The 21498-nt window shown below is 37.7% G+C and overlaps 1 protein-coding gene across 2 annotated transcripts in view; it reads left to right on the top strand.

Moving 5' to 3' along the window:
- Positions 1-16964: 16964 nt before the first annotated feature.
- The window catches only part of USF1 (upstream transcription factor 1), a 69831-nt gene continuing 65297 nt past the window's right edge, over positions 16965-21498 (top strand). For both annotated transcript variants that reach the window (XM_053703014.1, XM_053703022.1), the window contains exon 1: positions 16965-17100. The gene's annotated coding sequence lies outside the window, so the exon portion shown is untranslated. The remainder of the gene's footprint in view (positions 17101-21498) is intronic.

Genomic DNA, 21498 nt, shown 5'->3' on the forward strand with positions numbered 1-21498 from the left:
GCTAACCAGAGTTAAGAGGAACTGTACACTAGAGAAGAACTACAAAACACAAAGTCAAATTATGAGATCAAACTTGAAAGATAGAGGATACTCTAGGAACATTATAAACAGAGCCCAAAATCAAGTCGATAAAATTGACAGAAATACACTTCTTGCTGATAAAGATAGAGATGATAAGAATGACCATTCTCAGGTCACGTTTGTGACTGATTTCAGTACTAATTATAATGCTGTCTGTAACATTGTGAAGAAACACTTCAAACTTCTAGCAGCAGACACTAAATTAGATTCTTGCGTCAACAATGGATCACGCTGTTCTTACAGAAAGTGTAAAACATTGGGTAACATACTCTCTCCTTCTCAATTACCCCTGACTACACAAACTACTAAAGGATCCTGGCTGACACATAAGGGGATGTTTAGGTGTGGGAGAGTAAAATGCAGACCTTGTGAATTTGGAATATTTACTGATCACTTTACATCATCAGTGACACAGAAAGGTACTCAATTGAAAAATGTCTGAATTGTACCTCAACACACATTATCTATGTAATTACATGTATAGATTGCCACCTACAGTATGTAGGTTTAACGACGAATGACGCTAACACCAGAATCAGAAACCACTTGTCAACGATCACTAAGGGAGAGGCTAGTACCCCTCTAGTCCAACATTTTAAAAGGTACCATCATAAAAGTGTTGATTCGTTGAGATGGCAAATAATTGAACAGGTGAATCCACCACCTAGAGGTGGGGATAGGAATAAAATATTAGGGAAACGTGAGATGTTCTGGATTTTTAAATTAGCAACAAGAGTCCCCACAGGCTTAAATTCAGAATACGACTTAATTAACTACTGGAAATAGGATAGTCATTATCCCTATTTTTAATTCAATTTAACTTTGAATACCCTATGTGTAAGGCTTCTTTTAGTGTTATCTGTAAATGACATTCATCTTGAATGATTTTTTGAAAATACGAACATACATGTGTATACATATGTGTTTACACACCTGACAAGATTAATGCATTACCACACTGGTTAACCCCTATGTATGTGCATGGAGAAGCGCACATCAGCTATTTCCCCCTTTCATTTTTATGCACTTTGATAGTTATATCTATACACAGGTTCAGGTGCGCATGCATGTATATGGGTGTGTGTGTGTACACAAATATATATATATATATTCAGGTAGAAAACAGCACTCTCTGGACTTAAGTTTTAAACAAATAGTTTAATTAGTAATTAAACTATTTGTTTAAAACTTAAGTCCAGAGAGTGCTGTTTTCTACCTGACTACATTTCACCTATTCTAGCACCCTGGCCCTTGGGAAACTGTTTGTGAGAGTGCAACTGACTCATTTTGCCTATATATATATATATATATATATATATATATATATATATATATATATATATATATATATATATATATATATATATATATATATATCCATGTATAAATGTCGATGTTGTTTGACAGACACTACAACTGAGAAAACTATTTTACCATTAACAACTTAAATAAGGAATACCCCATGCCAGATGTGTATATATACACCATTGTAAATATGGGTTCAAATGTTTATCTCTAACACTGGTTAGAATACTATTAAGTATAATGATGTATATCCCCAACTGGTATATTTGTATTTATATCTCTAGTATCTTAGATCCATATTTATATTTAAATCTAACCTTCACCTTTATTTGGTACCCTTAAAGGGACAGTCTACACCAGAATTTGTATTGTTTTAAAAGATAGATAATCCCTTTATTACCCATTTCCCAGTTTTGCATAACTAACACAGTTATAATAATATACTTTTAACCTCTGTAATTATCTTGTATCTAAGCCTCTGCAAACTGCCCCTTTTTTCAGTTCTTTTGACAGACTTGCAGTCTAGCCAATCAGTGCCTGCTCCCAGATAACTTCTCGTGCACGAGCACAGTGTTATCTATATGAAATACGTGAACTAACACCCTCTAGTGGTGAAAAACTGTTAAAATACAATCTGAAAGAGGTGGGCTTCAAGGTCTAAGAAATTAGCATATGAACCTCCTAGGTTAAGCTTTCAACTAAGAATACCAAGAGAACAAAACAAAATTGGTGATAAAAGTAATTTGGAAAATTGTTTAAAATGACATGCTCTATCTGAATCATGAAAGTTTATTTTGGCCTAGACTGTCCCTTTAAGGTGACAGTGATGGTATTGTGTCAGATGGGATTATATACTCAAACATTGAGACAGTATATGATACAACCTAAAATAGGATATGTGGGGACGGATGTTCTTTAACACATACTATATATATATATATATATATATATATATATATATATATATATATAAATAAAAATATATACATGTAGTAATAGATTTGTATCTCTCTCTTATCATCCCCTTTGATAGTGCCATTTGATGGATGTACACTCTGTAGAACAATAACTAACTATATACCATCCGTCATGAATAGTATTCCAGTACTGATGTTTTTCACAAGATGTGTTTGATATTGCATTTCTGTATTTCTGCATTTATGTTTTATGTGTTTTTTGTTTGTTGTTCTTATTTTAGTGTATACACACTGACAGTTTATGCTTCTACATGAGTCTGTCCCTATTATAATCCTGTCTTGAGTGAATAATGCTGCTCTCGATGAGAGGGTTAAACAATTATTGTAATTAGTCCACACTTGTGAGACTACAACACACATTGGTGGTTTGCTATCTGATTGGATTACAAGCCTACCAATGGAAAATGGGCGCTGCTTTTAAATATTTTTATTGCAGAAAAATTGATTAGCTAAGATTACGGCCGCTGGCCGAAACATGTTAGCATTTCAATGCTCGTTATATATGTGTGTGTGTGTGTGTGTGTGTGGGAATTGTGAAAAAAACTAGGCAGATATTTTACCACATAGGTATTTAATACATTTTTGGTGTGATACATTTTGTGATATATTGAATATACAGTGTGTGTGTGTGTTTATGTATGTATATATATGATGATTATATATATGATGATTATATATATGATGATTATATATATATATATATATATATATATATATATATATATATACACACATACATACATACACAGGGAGTGCAGAATTATTAGGCAAATGAGTATTTTTACCACATCATCCTCTTTATGCATGTTGTCTTACTCCAAGCTGTATAGGCTCGAAAGCCTACTACCAATTAAGCATATTAGGTGATGTGCATCTTTGTAATGAGAAGGGGTGTGGTCTAATGACATCAACACCCTATATCAAGTGTGCATAATTATTAGGCAACTTCCTTTCCTTTGGCAAAATGGGTCAAAAGAAGGACTTGACAGGCTCAGAAAAGTCAAAAATAGTGAGATATCTTGCAGAGGGATGCAGCACTCTTAAAATTGCAAAGCTTCTGAAGCGTGATCGTCGAACAATCAAGCGTTTCATTCAAAATAGTCAACAGGGTCACAAGAAGCGTGTGGAAAAACCAAGGTGCAAAATAACTGCCCATGAACTGAGAAAAGTCAAGCGTGCAGCTGCCAAGATGCCACTTGCCACCAGTTTGGCCATATTTCAGAGCTGCAACATCACTGGAGTGCCCAAAAGCACAAGGTGTGCAATACTCAGAGACATGGCCAAGGTAAGAAAGGCTGAAAGACGACCACCACTGAACAAGACACACAAGCTGAAACGTCAAGACTGGGCCAAGAAATATCTCAAGACTGATTTTTCTAAGGTTTTATGGACTGATGAAATGAGAGTGAGTCTTGATGGGCCAGATGGATGGGCCCATGGCTGGATTGGTAAAGGGCAGAGAGCTCCAGTCCGACTCAGACGCCAGCAAGGTGGAGGTGGAGTACTGGTTTGGGCTGGTATCATCAAAGATGAGCTTGTGGGGCCTTTTCGGGTTGAGGATGGAGTCAAGCTCAACTCCCAGTCCTACTGCCAGTTTCTGGAAGACACATTCTTCAAGCAGTGGTACAGGAAGAAGTCTGCATCCTTCAAGAAAAACATGATTTTCATGCAGGACAATGCTCCATCACACGCGTCCAAGTACTCCACAGCGTGGCTGGCAAGAAAAGGTATAAAAGAAGAAAATCTAATGACATGGCCTCCTTGTTCACCTGATCTGAACCCCATTGAGAACCTGTGGTCCATCATCAAATGTGAGATTTACAAGGAGGGAAAACAGTACACCTCTCTGAACAGTGTCTGGGAGGCTGTGGTTGCTGCTGCACGCAATGTTGATGGTGAACAGATCAAAACACTGACAGAATCCATGGATGGCAGGCTTTTGAGTGTCCTTGCAAAGAAAGGTGGCTATATTGGTCACTGATTTGTTTTTGTTTTGTTTTTGAATGTCAGAAATGTATATTTGTGAATGTTGAGATGTTATATTGGTTTCACTGGTAAAAATAAATAATTGAAATGGGTATATATTTGTTTTTTGTTAAGTTGCCTAATAATTATGCACAGTAATAGTCACCTTACACACAGATATCCCCCTAAAATAGCTATAACTAAAAACAAACTAAAAACTACTTCCAAAACTATTCAGCTTTGATATTAATGAGTTTTTTGGGTTCATTGAGAACATGGTTGTTGTTCAATAATAAAATTAATCCTCAAAAATACAACTTGCCTAATAATTCTGCACTCCCTGTACATATATATATATATATATATACATATATATATATACACATATATATACATATATATATATATATATATATATATATATATATATATATATATATATATATATATATATATATATATATATATATATATATATATATATATACACACACACACAGTTGCAAGAAAAAGTATGTGAACCCTTTGGAATGATATGGATTTCTGCACAAATTGGTCATGAAATGTAATCTGATCATCATCTAAGTCACAACAATAGACAATCACAGTCTGCTTAAACTAAACACACACAGAATAAAATGTTGCCATGTTTTTATTGAACACACCATGTAAACATTCACAGTGCAGGTGGAAAAAGTATGTGAACCCCTAGATTAATGACATCTCCAAGAGCTAATTGGAGTGAGATGTCAGCCAACTGGAGTCCAATCAATAAGATGAGATTGGAGGTGTTGGTTACAGCTCCCCTATAAAAAACACACACTAGTTCTGGGTTTGCTTTTCACAAGAAGCATTGCCTGATGTGAATGATGCCTCGCACAAAAGAGCTCTCAGAAGACCTATGAATAAGAATTGTTGACTTGCATAAAGCTGGAAAGGGTTATAAAAGTATCTCCAAAAGCCTTGCTGTTCATCAGTCCACGGTAAGACAAATTGTCTATAAATGGAGAAAGTTCAGCACTGCTGCTACTCTCCCTAGAAGTGGCCATCCTGTAAAGATGACTGCAAGAGCACAGCGCAGACTGGTCAATAAGGTGAAGAAGAATCCTAGAGTGTCAGCTAAAGACTTACAAAAGTCACTGGCAAATGCTAACATCCCTGTTAGCGAATCTACAATAAGTAAAACACTAAACAAGAATGGATTTCATGGGAGGATACCACAGAGGAAGCCACTGCTGTCCAAACAAAACATTGCTGCACGTTTACAGTTTGCACGTTTACAAAAGCACCTGGATGTTCTGCAGCAGTACTGGCAAAATATTCTGTGGACAGATGAAACCAAAGTTGAGTTGTTTGGAAGAAACACACAACACTATGTGTGGCGAAATAGAGGCACAGAACACCAACATCAAAACCTCATCCCAACTGTGAAGTATGGTGGTGGGGGCATCATGGTTTGGGGCTGCTTTGCTGCGTCAGGGCCTGGACGGATTGCTATCATCGAAGGAAAAATTAATTCCCAAGTTTATCAAGACATTTTGCAGGAGAACTTAAGGCCATCTGTCTACCAGCTGAAGCTCAACAGAAGATGGGTGTTGCAACAGGACAATGACCCAAAGCATAGAAGTAAATCAACAACAGAATGGCTTAAACAGAAGAAAATACGCCTTCTGAAGTGGCTCAGTCAGAGTCCTGACCTCAACCCTATTGAGATGCTGTGGCATGTCCTCAAGTAAGCGATTCACACCAGACATCCCAAGAATATTGCTTAACTGAAACAGTTCTGTAAAGAGGAATGGTCAAGAATTACTCCTGACCGTTGTGCACGTCTGATCTGCAACAACAGGAAACGTTTGGTTGAAGTTATTGCTGCCAAAGGAGGTTCAACCAGTTATTAAATCCAAGGGTTCACATAGGTTTTCCACCTGCACTGTGAATGTTTACATGGTGTGTTCAATAAAAACATGGCAACATTTCATTCTTTGTGTGTTATTAGTTTAAGTAGACTGTGATTGTCTATTGTTGTGACTTAGATGATGATCAGATCACATTTTATGACCAATTTGTGCAGAAATCCATATCATTCCAAAGGGTTCACATACTTTTTCTTGCAACTATATATATATATATATATATATATATATATATATATATATATATATATATATATATATATATATATATATATATATATATATATATATATATATATATATATATATATATATATATATATATACTATTTTACATAACTGGTCCGTGAACCCCCATTTGAATAACCCACGAGCCGCCACTGCTTCTGGATACAGGCAAGTCTTTTTTGTTACATTTTTAGAGAGTGGATTTAATGCTGGTTATTTGTAACATCGGAACGGAGCAGGCTAAATTTCAGTCACACGAACACCAGTATTGGTTACTTTACTATTATACAGAAACAGCTTCGGATGCTTAGTACAGAGCAATTATCAACAGCATTGTTTACAACAGTATGCTCCATAATTCTCTATTTATATTTAAAGACATTACATGCAACTTGTTACAACACGGACTTATATTGTCTTTTCTTTTTTTTAAATATTTTTTTATTGAGGTTTAAGAAATTACAAAATATTTAGGCCTAGATTTGGAGTTTGGCGGTAGCCGTGAAAACCAGCGTTAGAGGCTCCTAACGCTGGTTTTAGGCTACCGCCGGTATTTGGAGTCATTCAAAAAAGGGTCTAACGCTCACTTTTCAGCAGCGACTTTTCCATACCGCAGATCCCCTTACGTCAATTGCGTATCCTATCTTTTCAATGGGATCTTTCTAACTCCGGTATTTAGAGTCGTGTCTGAAGTGAGCGTTAGAAATCTAACGACAAAACTCCAGCCGCAGAAAAAAAGTCAGTAGTTAAGAGCTTTCTGGGCTAACGCCGGTTCATAAAGCTCTTAACTACTGTGCTCTAAAGTACACTAACACCCATAAACTACCTATGTACCCCTAAACCGAGGTCCCCCCACATCGCCACCACTCGATTAAATTTTTTAACCCCTAATCTGCCGACCGCCACCTACGTTATACTTATGTACCCCTAATCTGCTGCCCCTAACACCGCCGACCCCTATATTATATTTATTAACCCCTAACCTGCCCCCCACAACGTCGACGCCAGCTACCTACAATAATTAACCCCTAATCTGCCGACCGCAAAGTGCCGCCACCTACATTATAGCTATGTACCCCTAATCTGCTGCCCCCAACACCGCCGACCCCTATATTATATTTATTAACCCCTAATCTGCCGCCCTCAACGTCGCCTCCACCGGGCTACACTTATTAACCCCTAATCTGCCGACCGGACCGCACCGCTATTATAATAAAGTTATTAACCCCTAATCCGCCTCACTAACCCTATAATAAATAGTATTAACCCCTAATCTGCCCTCCCTAACATCGCCGACACCTAACTTCAAACATTAACCCCTAATCTGCCGACCGGAGCTCACCGCTATTCTAATAAATGTATTAACCCCTAAAGCTAAGTCTAACCCTAACACTAACACCCCCCTAAGTTAAATATAATTTAAATCTAACAAAATTAATTAACTCTTATTAAATAAATTATTCCTATTTAAAGCTAAATACTTACCTGTAAAATAAATCCTAATATAGCTACAATATAAATTAAAATTATATTATAGCTATTTTAGGATTAATATTTATTTTACAGGTAACTTTGTAATTATTTTAACCAGGTACAATAGCTATTAAATAGTTAAGAACTATTTAATAGCTACCTAGTTAAAATAAGTACAAAATTACCTGTAAAATAAATCCTAACCTAAGTTACAATTAAACCTAACACTACACTATCAATAAATAAATTAAATTAAATACCTACAATTACCTACAATTAAACCTAACACTACACTATCAATAAATTAATTAAATACAATACCTACAAATAACTACAATGAAATAAACTAACTAAAGTACAAAAAATAAAAAAGAACTAAGTTACAAAAAATAATTTTTTTTTTACAAACATAAGAAAAATATTACAACAATTTTAACCCCTTAATGACCGGACCATTTTTCAGTTTTCTTACCCTTAATGACAATGGCTATTTTTAAATTTCTGCAGTGTTTGTGTTTAGCTGTAATTTTCCTTTTACTCATTTACTGTACCCACACATATTATATACCGTTTTTCTCGCCATTAAATGGACTTTCTAAAGATACCATTTTTTTCATCACATCTTATAATTTAATATAAAAAATATATAAAATATGAGGAAAAAATGGAAAAAAACACACTTTTTCTAACTTTGACCTCCAAAATCTGTTACACATCTACAACCACCAAAAAACACCCATGCTAAATAGTTTCTAAATTTTGTCCTGAGTTTAGAAATACCCAATGGTTACATTTTGTTTGCTTTTTTTGCAAGTTATAGGGCAATAAGTACAAGTAGAACTTTGCTATTTCCAAACCACTTTTTTTCAAAATTAGCGCTAGTTACATTGGAACACTGATATCTGTCCGGAATCCCTGAATATCCCTTGACATGTATATATTTTTTTTTAGAAGACAACCCAAAGTATTGATTTATGCCCATTTTGGTATATTTCATGCCACCATTTCACTGCCAAATGCGAGCAAATAAAAAAAAAAAGTGACATTTTTCACAATTTTAGGTTTCTCACTTAAATTATTTACAAACAGCTTGTGCAATTATGGCACAAATGGTTGTAAATTCTTCTCTGGGATCTCCTTTGTTCAGAAATAGCAGACATATATGGCTTTGGCGTTGCTTTTTGGCAATTAGGAGGCCGCTAAATGCTGCTGCGCACCACACTTGTATTAAGCCCAGCAGTGAAGGGGTTAATTAGGTAGCTTGTAGAGAGCTTGCAGGGTTAATTTTAGCTTTAGTGTAGAGATTAGCCTCCCACCTGACACATCCCACCCCCTGATCCCTCCCAGACAGCTCTCTTCCCTCCCCCACCCCACAATTGTCCCCGCCATCTTAAGTACTGGCAGAAAGTCTGCCAGTACTAAAATAAAAGGGTTTTTTTTTTTTGTTGTTTTTTTTAATTATTCAGCTGTGATGGACCCCTGCCTTAACCCCCAACCTCCCTGATCCCCCCAAACACCTCTCTAACCCTCCCCACCTACCTAATTGCCACCATCTTGGGTACTGGCAGCTGTCTGCCAGTACCCAGTTTTCCCCAAAAAATAAAGTGTTTTTTTTTTTTTTTTTTTTTAAATGTTTTTTTTCCCCATTTTTTCTGTAGTGTAGCTGCCCCCCCCCAGTACCCCCACCCCCCTAACCCGCCCACCCTCCTCCCTGTAAGCTCCCACCCACCAACGAACGGCCCCATCGCTACCGGTGCAGAGAGGGCCACAGAGTGGCTCTCTCTGCATCGGATGCTTTTTAAAGGGTATTGCAGGATGCCTCAATATCGAGGCATCACTGCAATACCCTGAGAGCTGCTGGAAGCGATTGCGATCGCTTCCAGCACTCTCTTAGACAACTGACGTACCAGGTACGTCCATTGTCACTAACTGCAAGTTTTTGCAGGACGTACCTGGTACGTCAGTTGTCATTAAGGGGTTAAACTAATTACACCTACTCTAAGCCCCCTAATAAAATAACAAAGACCCCCAAAATAAAAAAAATGCCCTACCCTATTCTAAATTACTAAAGTTCAAAGCTCTTTTACCTTACCAGCCCTGAACAGGGCCCTTTGCGGGGCATGCCCCAAGAAGTTCAGCTCTTTTGCCTGTAAAAAAAAAACATACACTACCCCCCCCAACATTACAACCCACCACCCACATACCCCTAATCTAACCCAAACCCCCCTTAAATAAACCTAACACTAAGCCCCTGAAGATCTTCCTACCTTATCTTCACCATACCAGGTTCACCGATCGATCCAGAAGAGCTCCTCCGATGTCCTGATCCAAGCCCAAGCGTGGGGCTGAAGAGGTCCATGATCCGGCTGAAATCATCATCCAAGCGGGAGCTGAAGAGGTCCATGATCCGGATGAAGTCTTCATCCAAGCGGGAGCTGAAGAGGTCCATGATCCGGATGAAGTCTTCTATCAACGGCATCTTCAATCTTCTTTCTTCGGGAGCCATCATCTTCCATTCGACGCGGAACATCCTCTTCTCCCGACGCCTACTAACCGAATGACGGTTCCTTTAAATGACGTCATCCAAGATGGCGTCCCTCGAATTCCGATTGGCTGATAGGATTCTATCAGCCAATCGGAATTAAGGTAGGAAAATTCTGATTGGCTGATGGAATCAGCCAATCAGAATCAAGTTCAATCCGATTGGCTGATCCGATCAGCCAATCAGATTGAGCTTGCATTCTATTGTCTGATCGGAACAGCCAATAGAATGCGAGCTCAATCTGATTGGCTGATTGAATCAGCCAATCGGATTGAACTTGATTCTGATTGGCTGATTCCATCAGCCAATCAGAATATTCCTACATTAATTCCGATTGGCTGATAGAATCCTATCAGCCAATCGGAATTCGAGGGACGCCATCTTGGATGACGTCATTTAAAGGAACCGTCATTCGGCTAGTAGGCGTCGGGAGAAGAGGATGTTCCGCGTCGGATGGAAGATGATGGCTCCCGAAGAAAGAAGATGCCGTTGATAGAAGACTTCAGCCGGATCATGGACCTCTTCAGCTCCCGCTTGGATGATGACTTCAGCCGGATCATGTACCTCTTCAGCCCCCCGCTTGGGCTTGGATCAGGACATCGGAGGAGCTCTTCTGGATCGATCGGTGAACCTGGTATGGTGAAGATAAGGTAGGAAGATCTTCAGGGGCTTAGTGTTAGGTTTATTTAAGGGGGGTTTGGGTTAGATTAGGGGTATGTGGGTGGTGGGTTGTAATGTTGGGGGGGGTATTGTATGTTTTTTTTTACAGGCAAAAGATCTGAACTTCTTGGGGCATGCCCCGCAAAGGGCCCTGTTCAGGGCTGGTAAGGTAAAAGAGCTTTGAACTTTAGTAATTTAGAATAGGGTAGGGCATTTTTTTATTTTGGGGGGCTTTGTTATTTTATTAGGGGGCTTAGAGTAGGTGTAATTAGTTTAAAATTGTTGTAATATTTTTCTAATGTTTGTAAATATTTTTTTATTTTTTTTGTAACTTAGTTCTTTTTTATTTTTTGTACTTTAGTTAGTTTATTTCATTGTATTTATTTGTAGGAATTGTATTTAATTTATTTATTGATAGTGTAGTGTTAGGTTTAATTGTAGGTAATTGTAGGTATTTTATTTAATTTATTTATTGATAGTGTAGTGTTAGGTTTAATTGTAACTTAGGTTAGGATTATAATTTATATTGTAGCTATATTAGGATTTATTTTACAGGTAAGTATTTAGCTTTAAATAGGAATCATTTATTTAAGAAGAGTTAATTAATTTCGTTAGATTTAAATTATATTTAACTTAGGGGGGTGTTAGTGTTAGACTTAGCTTTAGGGGTTAATACATTTATTAGAATAGCGGTGAGCTCCAGTCGGCAGATTAGGGGTTAATAATTGAAGTTAGGTGTCGGCGATGTTAGGGAGGGCAGATTAGGGGTTAATACTATTTATTATAGGGTTAGTGAGGCAGATTAGGGGTTAATAACTTTATTATAATAGCGGGGCGGTCCGGTCGGAAGATTAGGGGTTAATAAGTGTAGGCAGGTGGAGGCGACGTTGTGGGGGGCAGATTAGGGGTTAATAAATATAATATAGGGGTCGGCGGTGTTAGGGGCAGCAGATTAGGGGTACATAGGGATAATGTAAGTAGCGGCGGTTTACGGAGCGGCAGATTAGGGGTTAAAATAATATGCAGGGGTCAGCGATAGCGGGGGCGGCAGATTAGGGGTTAATAAGTGTAAGGTTAGGGGTGTTTAGACTCGGGGTACATGTTAGAGTGTTAGGTGCAGACGTAGGAAGTGTTTCCCCATAGCAAACAATGGGGCTGCGTTAGGAGCTGAACGCGGCTTTTTTGCAGGTGTTAGGTTTTTTTTCAGCTCAAACAGCCCCATTGTTTCCTATGGGGGAATCGTGCACGAGCACGTTTTTGAGACTGGCCGCGTGCGTAAGCAACTCTGGTATCGAGAGTTGAAGTTGCGTTAAATATGCTCTACGCTCCTTTTTTGGAGCCTAACGCAGCCATTCTGTGGACTCTCAATACCAGAGTTATTTTAAAGGTGCGGCCAGAAAAAAGCCAGCGTTGGATACGCGGGTCTTTACCGACAAAACTCTAAATCTAGCCGTTAGTTTGCTCATTTAGCATACAAGGTTCACATGTCGAGAAGACACTTGCTATTGTCTTATCTGATTAACCTGCCTTGTTAATGCCACTGATTTGAATTGCACTATGTGAAGAAGGGTCAGATTACTGCTGCCTATAGCTCTGCCTATAGCATGGTGGGAGCCGCACTAATCCACCTATTACCACGGCCTCTGGACTCTGAAGAAGATAACCATGACTCCCTGACATGCTATAGGTATTTACCTCTAAAACCTAATTTAACGTATAACAAATGAATATTAATGAATTTCATTTGTATATATTTTTTATTCTTTAAATTAGTTGGTGCACTCATTCTGACAAAACAAAAAGAATATCTGAATATTCATTATGAAAGCACATTCGTAACAAAACAAATGCACCTCTCTAAATTTGAAAGACTTTCCAATGTTCTTCCATTATCAAATTGTGCTTTTTATATGCACACTTTCTGATGCACCAGCTACTACTGAGCATGTGCAAGAGTTTGTTAATTATGCAATTCTACTGTATTCACTAGTCCTTTAAGACAATTTAGCATAATGCAATAGTGTCTCTTGTAAATATAATCTTTAACAAATACTACTTAACTCATTTTAAAGTGACAGTCTACTCCAGAATTTTTATTGTTTAGAAATATAGATAATCCCTTTGTTACCCATTCCCCAGTTTTGCATAACCAACAAAGTTATATTAATATACATTTTACCTCTATGATTAACTTTTATCTAAGCCTCTGCAGACTGCCCCCTTATTTCCGTTCTTTTGGCAGAATTACATTTTAGCCAATCAGTGCTGACTCCTAGGTAACTCCACAGGCGTGAGCACAATATTATCTATATGGCACACTTGAACTAACGTCCTCTAGTTGTGAAAAACTGTCAACATACTTCTGAAGTGGCAGGACGCGTCTCAGTGAAGCTCCTGGCTTCAGTGTTGTTTTTCTATATATTTCTAGGTATATTTTTTTTGGCAATATATTGTACCTGCTAATTTGAAAGCTAACTTATGCTGCATGCCAACATCTGAATTTAAGAGCTGATAATTGACTGCAAGCCTGGCCTATGCTCTTCAGAAAAGCCACGTGGACCTGCATTTAGGCCTTGGAGGTTATATCCTACAAGCTTCATCCAGTGTGGCTTAGGCTGCAAGAATCCCCCCCTCCCCCAGACAACTGAGGTACCGAGTACTCTGGTTCTCCAAGTGACTGGTCTTCACACACAATCATCACTCTCTAGTTCCCTACATCGTCCTACGCTAATCTAGTAGATGGAGAATCAGAATGGCTATGGCGGATAGGGGAGAAAAAACAGTGCGTATAATATTACAACAATTGAGACCTTCTACAGCAATTTAATACCAAATTTAGCGGAGGCTAAGTGAACGTTACGGAAGAAATATGGTCATGGAGGCTATTAACAAATGGGAAGCAGAAATATCCCAGGTGATCCAGGGTATAAGTCACTTCATACAATCTTTTCTTTTTTTTTACGACTGGCCCAACGATTTCTTTGGCAAACTAACTTGTGCAACTTTGCCACATCATTTATTTTAACCTTTTCTAAAAAGTAACTGGTACGTTAAAAGGGTTCAAGTATTTTGTGACACCTATTTCTGTATGGATATGTACAGGACATGAACCACTTAATAGGATAGACATGTTCGCAGACTGGACCAACGCTTTTTTTGACAAACAACAAATTGGTGCAACCCTTGTCAAATCACATATTTTACCTTTTCTATATAACGGCTAGATTACGAGTTTTGCATTATGAAGGGTGCGGTGCTAACTTGCACGTTATTGTCACAGCTCACTTACCTACAGCACTGGCATTACAGGTTTTCCTAAACCTGGCGTTATTAGGCAAGAAGTGAGCGTAGAGCAAAATTGAGCTCCATACCGCACTCCAATACCAGTGCTGCTTAAGTCAGCGGTGAGCTGGTTTTACTTGCTCGTGCACGATTTCCCCATAGACATCAATGGGGAGAGCCAGCTGAGAAAAAGTATAACACCTGCAAAAAAGCAGCGTAAAGCTCTGTAACGCAGCCCCATTGATTCCTATGGGGAAACAAAACTTATGTTTACACCTAACACCCTAACATGCACCCCGAGTCTGCACACCACTAATCTGCTGCCCCCGACATCGCCGACACCTACATTATACTTATTAACCCCTAATCTGCCGCCCCGACATTGCCGCCACCTACCTACATTTATCAACCCCTAATCTGCTGCCCCGACATCGCCGACACCTACATTATACTTATTAACCCCTAATCTGCTGCCCCCAACATCGCCGACACCTACATTATACTTATTAACCCCTAATCTGCTGCCCCCAATGTCGCTGCAACCTACCTACACTTATTAACCCCTAATCTGCCACTCCTGACATCAACAACACCTACATTATACTTATTAACCCCTAATCTGCCGCCCCCGACATCGCCGCCACCTACCTACAATTATTAACCCCTAATCTGCCGCCCCCGAAATTGCCGACACCTACATTATACTTATTAATCCCTAATCTGCCGCTCCCAACATCGCCGACACCTACATTATACTTATTAACCCCTAATCTGCCGCCCCTAATGTCAACGCAACCTACCTACACTTATTAACCCCTAATCTCCCGCCTCCGACATCGATGCCATCTACATTATACTCATTAACCCCTAATCTGCCGCTCCCAACATCGCCGCCACCTACATTATACTTATTAACCCCTAATATGCTGCCCCCAACATCACCGACACCTACATTATACTTATTAACCCCTAATCTCCCGCCCCCAATGTCGCCGCAACCTACCTACATTTATTAACCCCTAATCTGCTGCTCCGGACATTGCCGCCACTATAATAAACATATTTACCCCAAACCGCTGCACTCCCGCCTAGCAAACACTAGTTAAATATTATTAACCCCTAATCTGCCGTCCCTAACATCGCCGCCACCTACTTATATTTATTAACCCCTAATCTGCCGCCCCCAACGTCGCCACCACTATACTAAATTTATTAACCCCTAAACCTAAGTTTAAACCTAACACCCCCTAACTTAAATATAATTAAAATAAATCTAAATAAAATTACTATAATTAACTAAATTATTCCTATTTAAAACTAAATACCTAACTCTAAAATAAACCCTAAGCTAGCTTCAATATAACTAATAGTTACATTGTATCTATCTTAGGGTTTATTTTTATTTTACAGACAAGTTTGTATTTATTTTAACTAGGTAGAATAGTTACTAAATAGTTATTAACTATTTACTAACTACCTAGCTAAAATAAATACAAATTTACCTGTAAAATAAAACCTAACCTGTCTTACACTAACACCTAACATTACACTACAGATACATAAATTAAATTAATTAAATACAATTACCTAAATTACAAAACAAACCCCACTAAATTACACAAAATAAAAAACAAATTACAGATCTTTAAACTAATTACACCTAATCTAATAGCCCTATCAAAATAAAAAAGCCCCCCCAAAATAAAAAAAAACCCTAGCCTAAACTAAACTACCAATAGCCCTTAAAAGGGCCTTTTGTGGGGCATTGCCCCAAAGAAATCAGCTCTTTTACCTGTAAAAAAATACACACAATCCCCCCAACAGTAAAACCCACCACCCACACAACCAACCCCCCAAATAAAATCCTAACTAAAAAAAAACTAAGATCCCTATTGCCCTGAAAAGGGTATTTGTATGGGCATTGCCCTTAAAAGGGCATTTAGCTCTATTTCTGCCCAAACCCTAATCTAAAACTTAAACCCACCCAATAAACCCTTAAAAAAACCTAAAACTAACCCCCGAAGATCCACTTACAGTTTTATAGACCGAACATCCATTCTAAATGAAGCCGGGAGAAGTCCTCAGCGAAGCGGCAAGAAGTCCTCAACGAAGCCGGGAGAAGTCTTCAAAAACGATTTCTCCAAAAGATTTTAACCCTATTTAAAACATAACATGCTTACCATCTGTTTATTGCAATATTACATGTATTTGTATAAAATGTAAATTTGTTTACGTTTTGGTAAAGTCTATTATTTTATTTAAAATAAAAATAATTGGAGATATTTTGTTTTTACAGCTTTTTTGTCCGATTGTAACCAGTCGCCCTATAAGAAGCCAACTTCTGTGAATAAGAAGCCAACGTCAGCATTGTCGTATGGCTACTAAAATGAATTAACCTCGCTCAAACCTCTTACAGTATTACATTCAACCTGTCAATATAATCTCTGCGCGTACTACTCAATCGTGGTCGTGCTCTAAAAAAAAAAAAAAAGAAAAAGTATCCAATGTAGTGATCACGTGATTTCCGGTGCAGGGCCTGACGGGTTTATGCTATGCTTTTGCGCAGGCGCATGGAAACATCCAGGCCCAGAGTCAAAAAAAGAGGTAGCGGAGAAAATAATCTGCCAGACAAAAACCCTAAACAGAGACGTTTCTTGAGGTGTTATACCGTAACGTAAGTGCTGCATAGTGATGACGTGAGGAGCTTTTGTGTTTGTTTATTGTGAGAGATCTAAAAAGAACCAGAGCTGGAGATAGTAACGGCCTGTGTAGCATAGGCAAAAACAGTCCGTATAAAGGAAGGCAGGACCGGTGAGAGAACGAGAGGCTACAAAGCAGGTGAAAATGTATTTGTGCGCGAACCAGTATGGGGCTTTATAGTCAGTGAGTGAGGCATTCCAAGGCGTAGCGGTGTCAGGCTGTTGACAGTCTGGTTTTGGTTTCTGGACTACTGACATCTCAGACGGCGTCCTAGTTGCATGATGGCAGGAACAGCTCTATGGAGCCACTTTATGGTTTGGTCTGTGCCAGGTCCAGGGGGTAGTGCCTACTATAGTGTCGTCAGTGTGAGAACCAGAAAGCGCCCTTAGGGTGAACCAGGTACCCTGCCAGACAAGAGGTTAGAAGAGAGGCAGAGTGAATGTGAGAGCTATTTAGGGGAGACGTGATCACATACACAGAACTACTTTAGTTACACAATTCCAGCACATGAAGGTCTAACTAGAGACTGGATAGAATAATATTGATATATAAGATATGCAGAAGAGTATACTGTGCTGTCAGTGTAGATAACGAGCTGACATTACATGCATGCATATTTTCCAAAGTGCCCAATGAAATTTTTTTTCAGGTTACCATTATTTATTTATTTTATTTAATCATAGTTGGTTTAGAATCATCAGAATATACGTTGTACATAATATAGGGTGTCTGATAAACATCTACAATTCTTTAAATAACAAATTTCAACTCAATGATGTATAATGAATAGGAGATGGTCCTAACAAGGAAAGGGGTTTAGTGGAATAGAATTAGGAAGACTAAAAGAAGGGGATAATGCAGTGTAAAGAGGGGGAAAGAGTGAAAAGGGTAGAGGTAGATGCTCCAGTTTAGATATGTTTAAAGTTTTAGGCAGTATATAACGTTGTTGGATTAGTGGTTATCGGTTTCACATATGAACTAATATAACAATAGTTTTAGTTCCAGAAGAATAGAACATTAAAGGGATACCAAACCCAAATTTATTATTTCACGACTCAGATATAGCATGCAATTTTAAGCAACTTTATAATTTACTCTTATCAATTTTTCTTCGTTCTCTTGCTATCTTTATTTAAAAAGCATTAATGTAAAGCTTAGGATCCGTCTGATTTTAAGTTCAGCACTCTGGATAGCACTTGTTTATTGTTGGGTACATTTAGCAAACCAATAAGCAAGCATAACTCAGGTTCTGAACCAAAAATTGGCCGACTACTAAGCTCTACATTAATGCTTTGAAAATAAAGATAGATTTCGTTCTCTTGGTATACCTTGTTGAAAAAGAATACGCACATATCCTTAACAAGTGGAAGCTAGCTGCTGATTGGTGCCTGCACACACTTGTCTCTTGTGATTGGCTAACTAGAAGTGTTCAGCTAGCATTCATTAGTGCAATGCTGTTTCTTTAGCAAATATTTACAATACAATGAAGCAAATTTGATACAAGAAATAAATTGGAAAGTTGTTTAAAATTGTATGTTCTATCCGTATCATGAAAGAACATTTGGGGGTTTCCTGTCCCGTTAAATAAAAGAATTTGGGTTTGGTATCCCTTTAAGAAATTGGTCAGATTTGTTATAGTAACTATAGTATTTACCATTATTTTTATGTGGGAGATAAAATAAAATTATTTTTATTTGGGATTTATAATAAAGTGTTTTGATAAGCCGTTCTGAAGGGATGCTTCTGGATAATTTTTAAATGTATATTGTTATAGTTTACATTGTTGCAGTTAAAGGGTCATTTTAATAAAAAAATCGTATGCCCTAAAATTTGTTAGAGCATGCATGTCATGTTTGAACTGCGCACCCTGGAACGCTGTTAAAACCCCACATGTAAAGTCCAGCTTGGGTGCTGCAGGGATTTTCTGGTTCCAAGTAAAAGGTTGATGAGGTAGTCAAAACATCATTTGCGTGATATTGGCTGTGTTCCATGGTGAGTAGTACATTACATGCTCTAGTGTATTTGAGCATGTCATTTTTTGCACTACTATGGCCATTTAAATTTGAGGAATCGTGCAGAAAGATAGGTTACAGAAATCTATTAATCTCTATCTATTAAGTAAAGCAAATCAGTACTCTTGATTAGTATAAATATACAAAATAACTTTATTACAGGTTATAGTAGAGCAGCATTCTCCATAATAGAAAACACACATATCAAGTACAATAATAAACACAGTGATCAAGGGTTAGAACAGTACTTTGGTATAAGACATTGCAATAAGCAAAAAAGATGCCAAAAGTTAGTTGATGTGAGCGAAGTAGTTAAAGGGACACTGAACCCACTTTTTTTCTTTTGTGTTTCAAATAGAGCATGACATTTTAAGCAACTTTCTAATTTACTCCTATTATCAAATTTTATTCATTCTCTTGGTATCTTTATTTGAAATGCAAGAATGTAAGTTTAGATGCCGGCCAATTTTTGGTGAACAACCTGGGTTGTCCTTGCTGATTGGTGGATAAATTTATCCACCAATAAAAAAGTGCTGTCCAGAGTTCTGAATCAATTTTTTTTAGAAGCCTTCTTTTTCAAATAAAGATAGCAAGAGAACGAAGAAAAAATGATATTAGGAGTACATTAGAAAGTTGCTTGAAATTGCATTCTCTATCTGAATCACAAAATAAAAAAATTGGGTTCAGTGTCCCTTTAAACTCATAAGCGTGCAACACCCTGCTGCACCAGACCCTGTGAAACACAGGCAGCGCCTGGGCAGGATAACAATAGGGTCTATGCCGAACAGTGGATTAGTATGCACAGTTTAGACAGATAAAATAGATTTAAATTAGGGAGTTTAAAATGTATTATACTTTTTTCCTGAAAAACGGATGTTCTAGTTCTTAAAAATTTGGTCTACTTGTGGCTGGAGGAATAGCTTTGACCACCAATAAACCTATGGGAGTGTGAGTAATCAATCAGCTGTGAAAAAACAAATATTTTTTTTTTTTGTTTTCATACCAATTTAAAGGGATTCTGTAGTGTAAAAATTAAATGCTGTAATTCAGCCATCAAACAGCAAGCGCTATCCAGGGTTCTGAACCAAAAATGGGCCTGCTCGTAAGCTTACATTCCTGCTTATTCAAATAAAGATCAATACTTTGGGTAGTCTACTACACTAAAGCTAAAATTAACCCTACAAGCTCCCCAATTAACCTCTTTACTGCATAATACGTGTGTGGCGCTCAGCGGCAATTAGCAGCCTTCTAATTACCAAAAAGCAATACCAAAGCCATATATGTCTGCTATTTCTGAACGAAGGGGATCCCAGAGAAGCATTTACAACCATTTGTGCCATAATTGCACAAGCGGTTTGTAAATAATTTCAGTGAGAAACCTTAAGTTTGTGAGAAAGTTAGTAAAAAAGTGAACGAATTCTTTTTATTTGATCGTGTTTGGCGGTGAAATAGTGGCATGAAATATATCAAAATGGGCCTAGATCAATAATTTGGGTTGTCTACTAAAATAAAATATATACATGTCAAGGGATATTCAGGGATTCCTAACTGATATCAGTGTTACAATGTAACTAGCGCTAATTTAACCTCTTAAGGACATATGACAGAATTTTTCCGTCGTAAAACAATTGAGCAAACTGAAGGCTGTGTCCTTAAAGGGTTAAAAATAATAATTAAAAAAAAAATGGTTTGGAAATACCAAAGTGCTACTTGTATTTATTGCTCTATAACTTGCAAAGAACATGTAAACATTGGGTGTTTCTAAACTCAGGACAAAATTTAGAAACTATTTAGCATGGGTGTTTTTTGGTGGTTGTAGATGTGTAACAGATTTTGGGGGTCAAAGTTAGAAAAAGTGTGTGTTCCATTTCTCAGGAGTTTAACTGGAATTTTATCCATTTGCATTGACACTAAATGACAGCACTATTTCCTGCAATGTAGTGCTCCAGATGCCTACCTAGGTAGCTCTTCAACAAAGAATACCATAGGATGGAAGCACATTTTATAATAGAAACATTTTATAATAGAAATAGCACATGTACAGAGCAGCAGCAGCAATGTACTGGGAGCTAGCTGGTGCTTAATGGCTACACACATTAATCTCTTGCCATTGGCTCACCATATATTTCCAGCTAGCTCCCAGTAGTGCATTACTGCTCTGGATCTGATTTAACTCTGTGTTTAGTCCCATTGCAGAGGTTAAACACATAGCTATATGCAAGCAATAGTGCTATAATAAAGCTTTTTTCTTTTTACACTTTTATATCACTTTAAAGGGATATGAAACCCAAAATGTTTCTTTAATGATTCAGACAGAGCGTGCAATTTACTTTCTAATTTACTTATATTAGCATTTTGTC

The sequence above is a fragment of the Bombina bombina genome, chromosome 1 (genome assembly GCF_027579735.1).
Source record: "Bombina bombina isolate aBomBom1 chromosome 1, aBomBom1.pri, whole genome shotgun sequence".
NCBI classification, from domain to species: domain Eukaryota; kingdom Metazoa; phylum Chordata; class Amphibia; order Anura; family Bombinatoridae; genus Bombina; species Bombina bombina.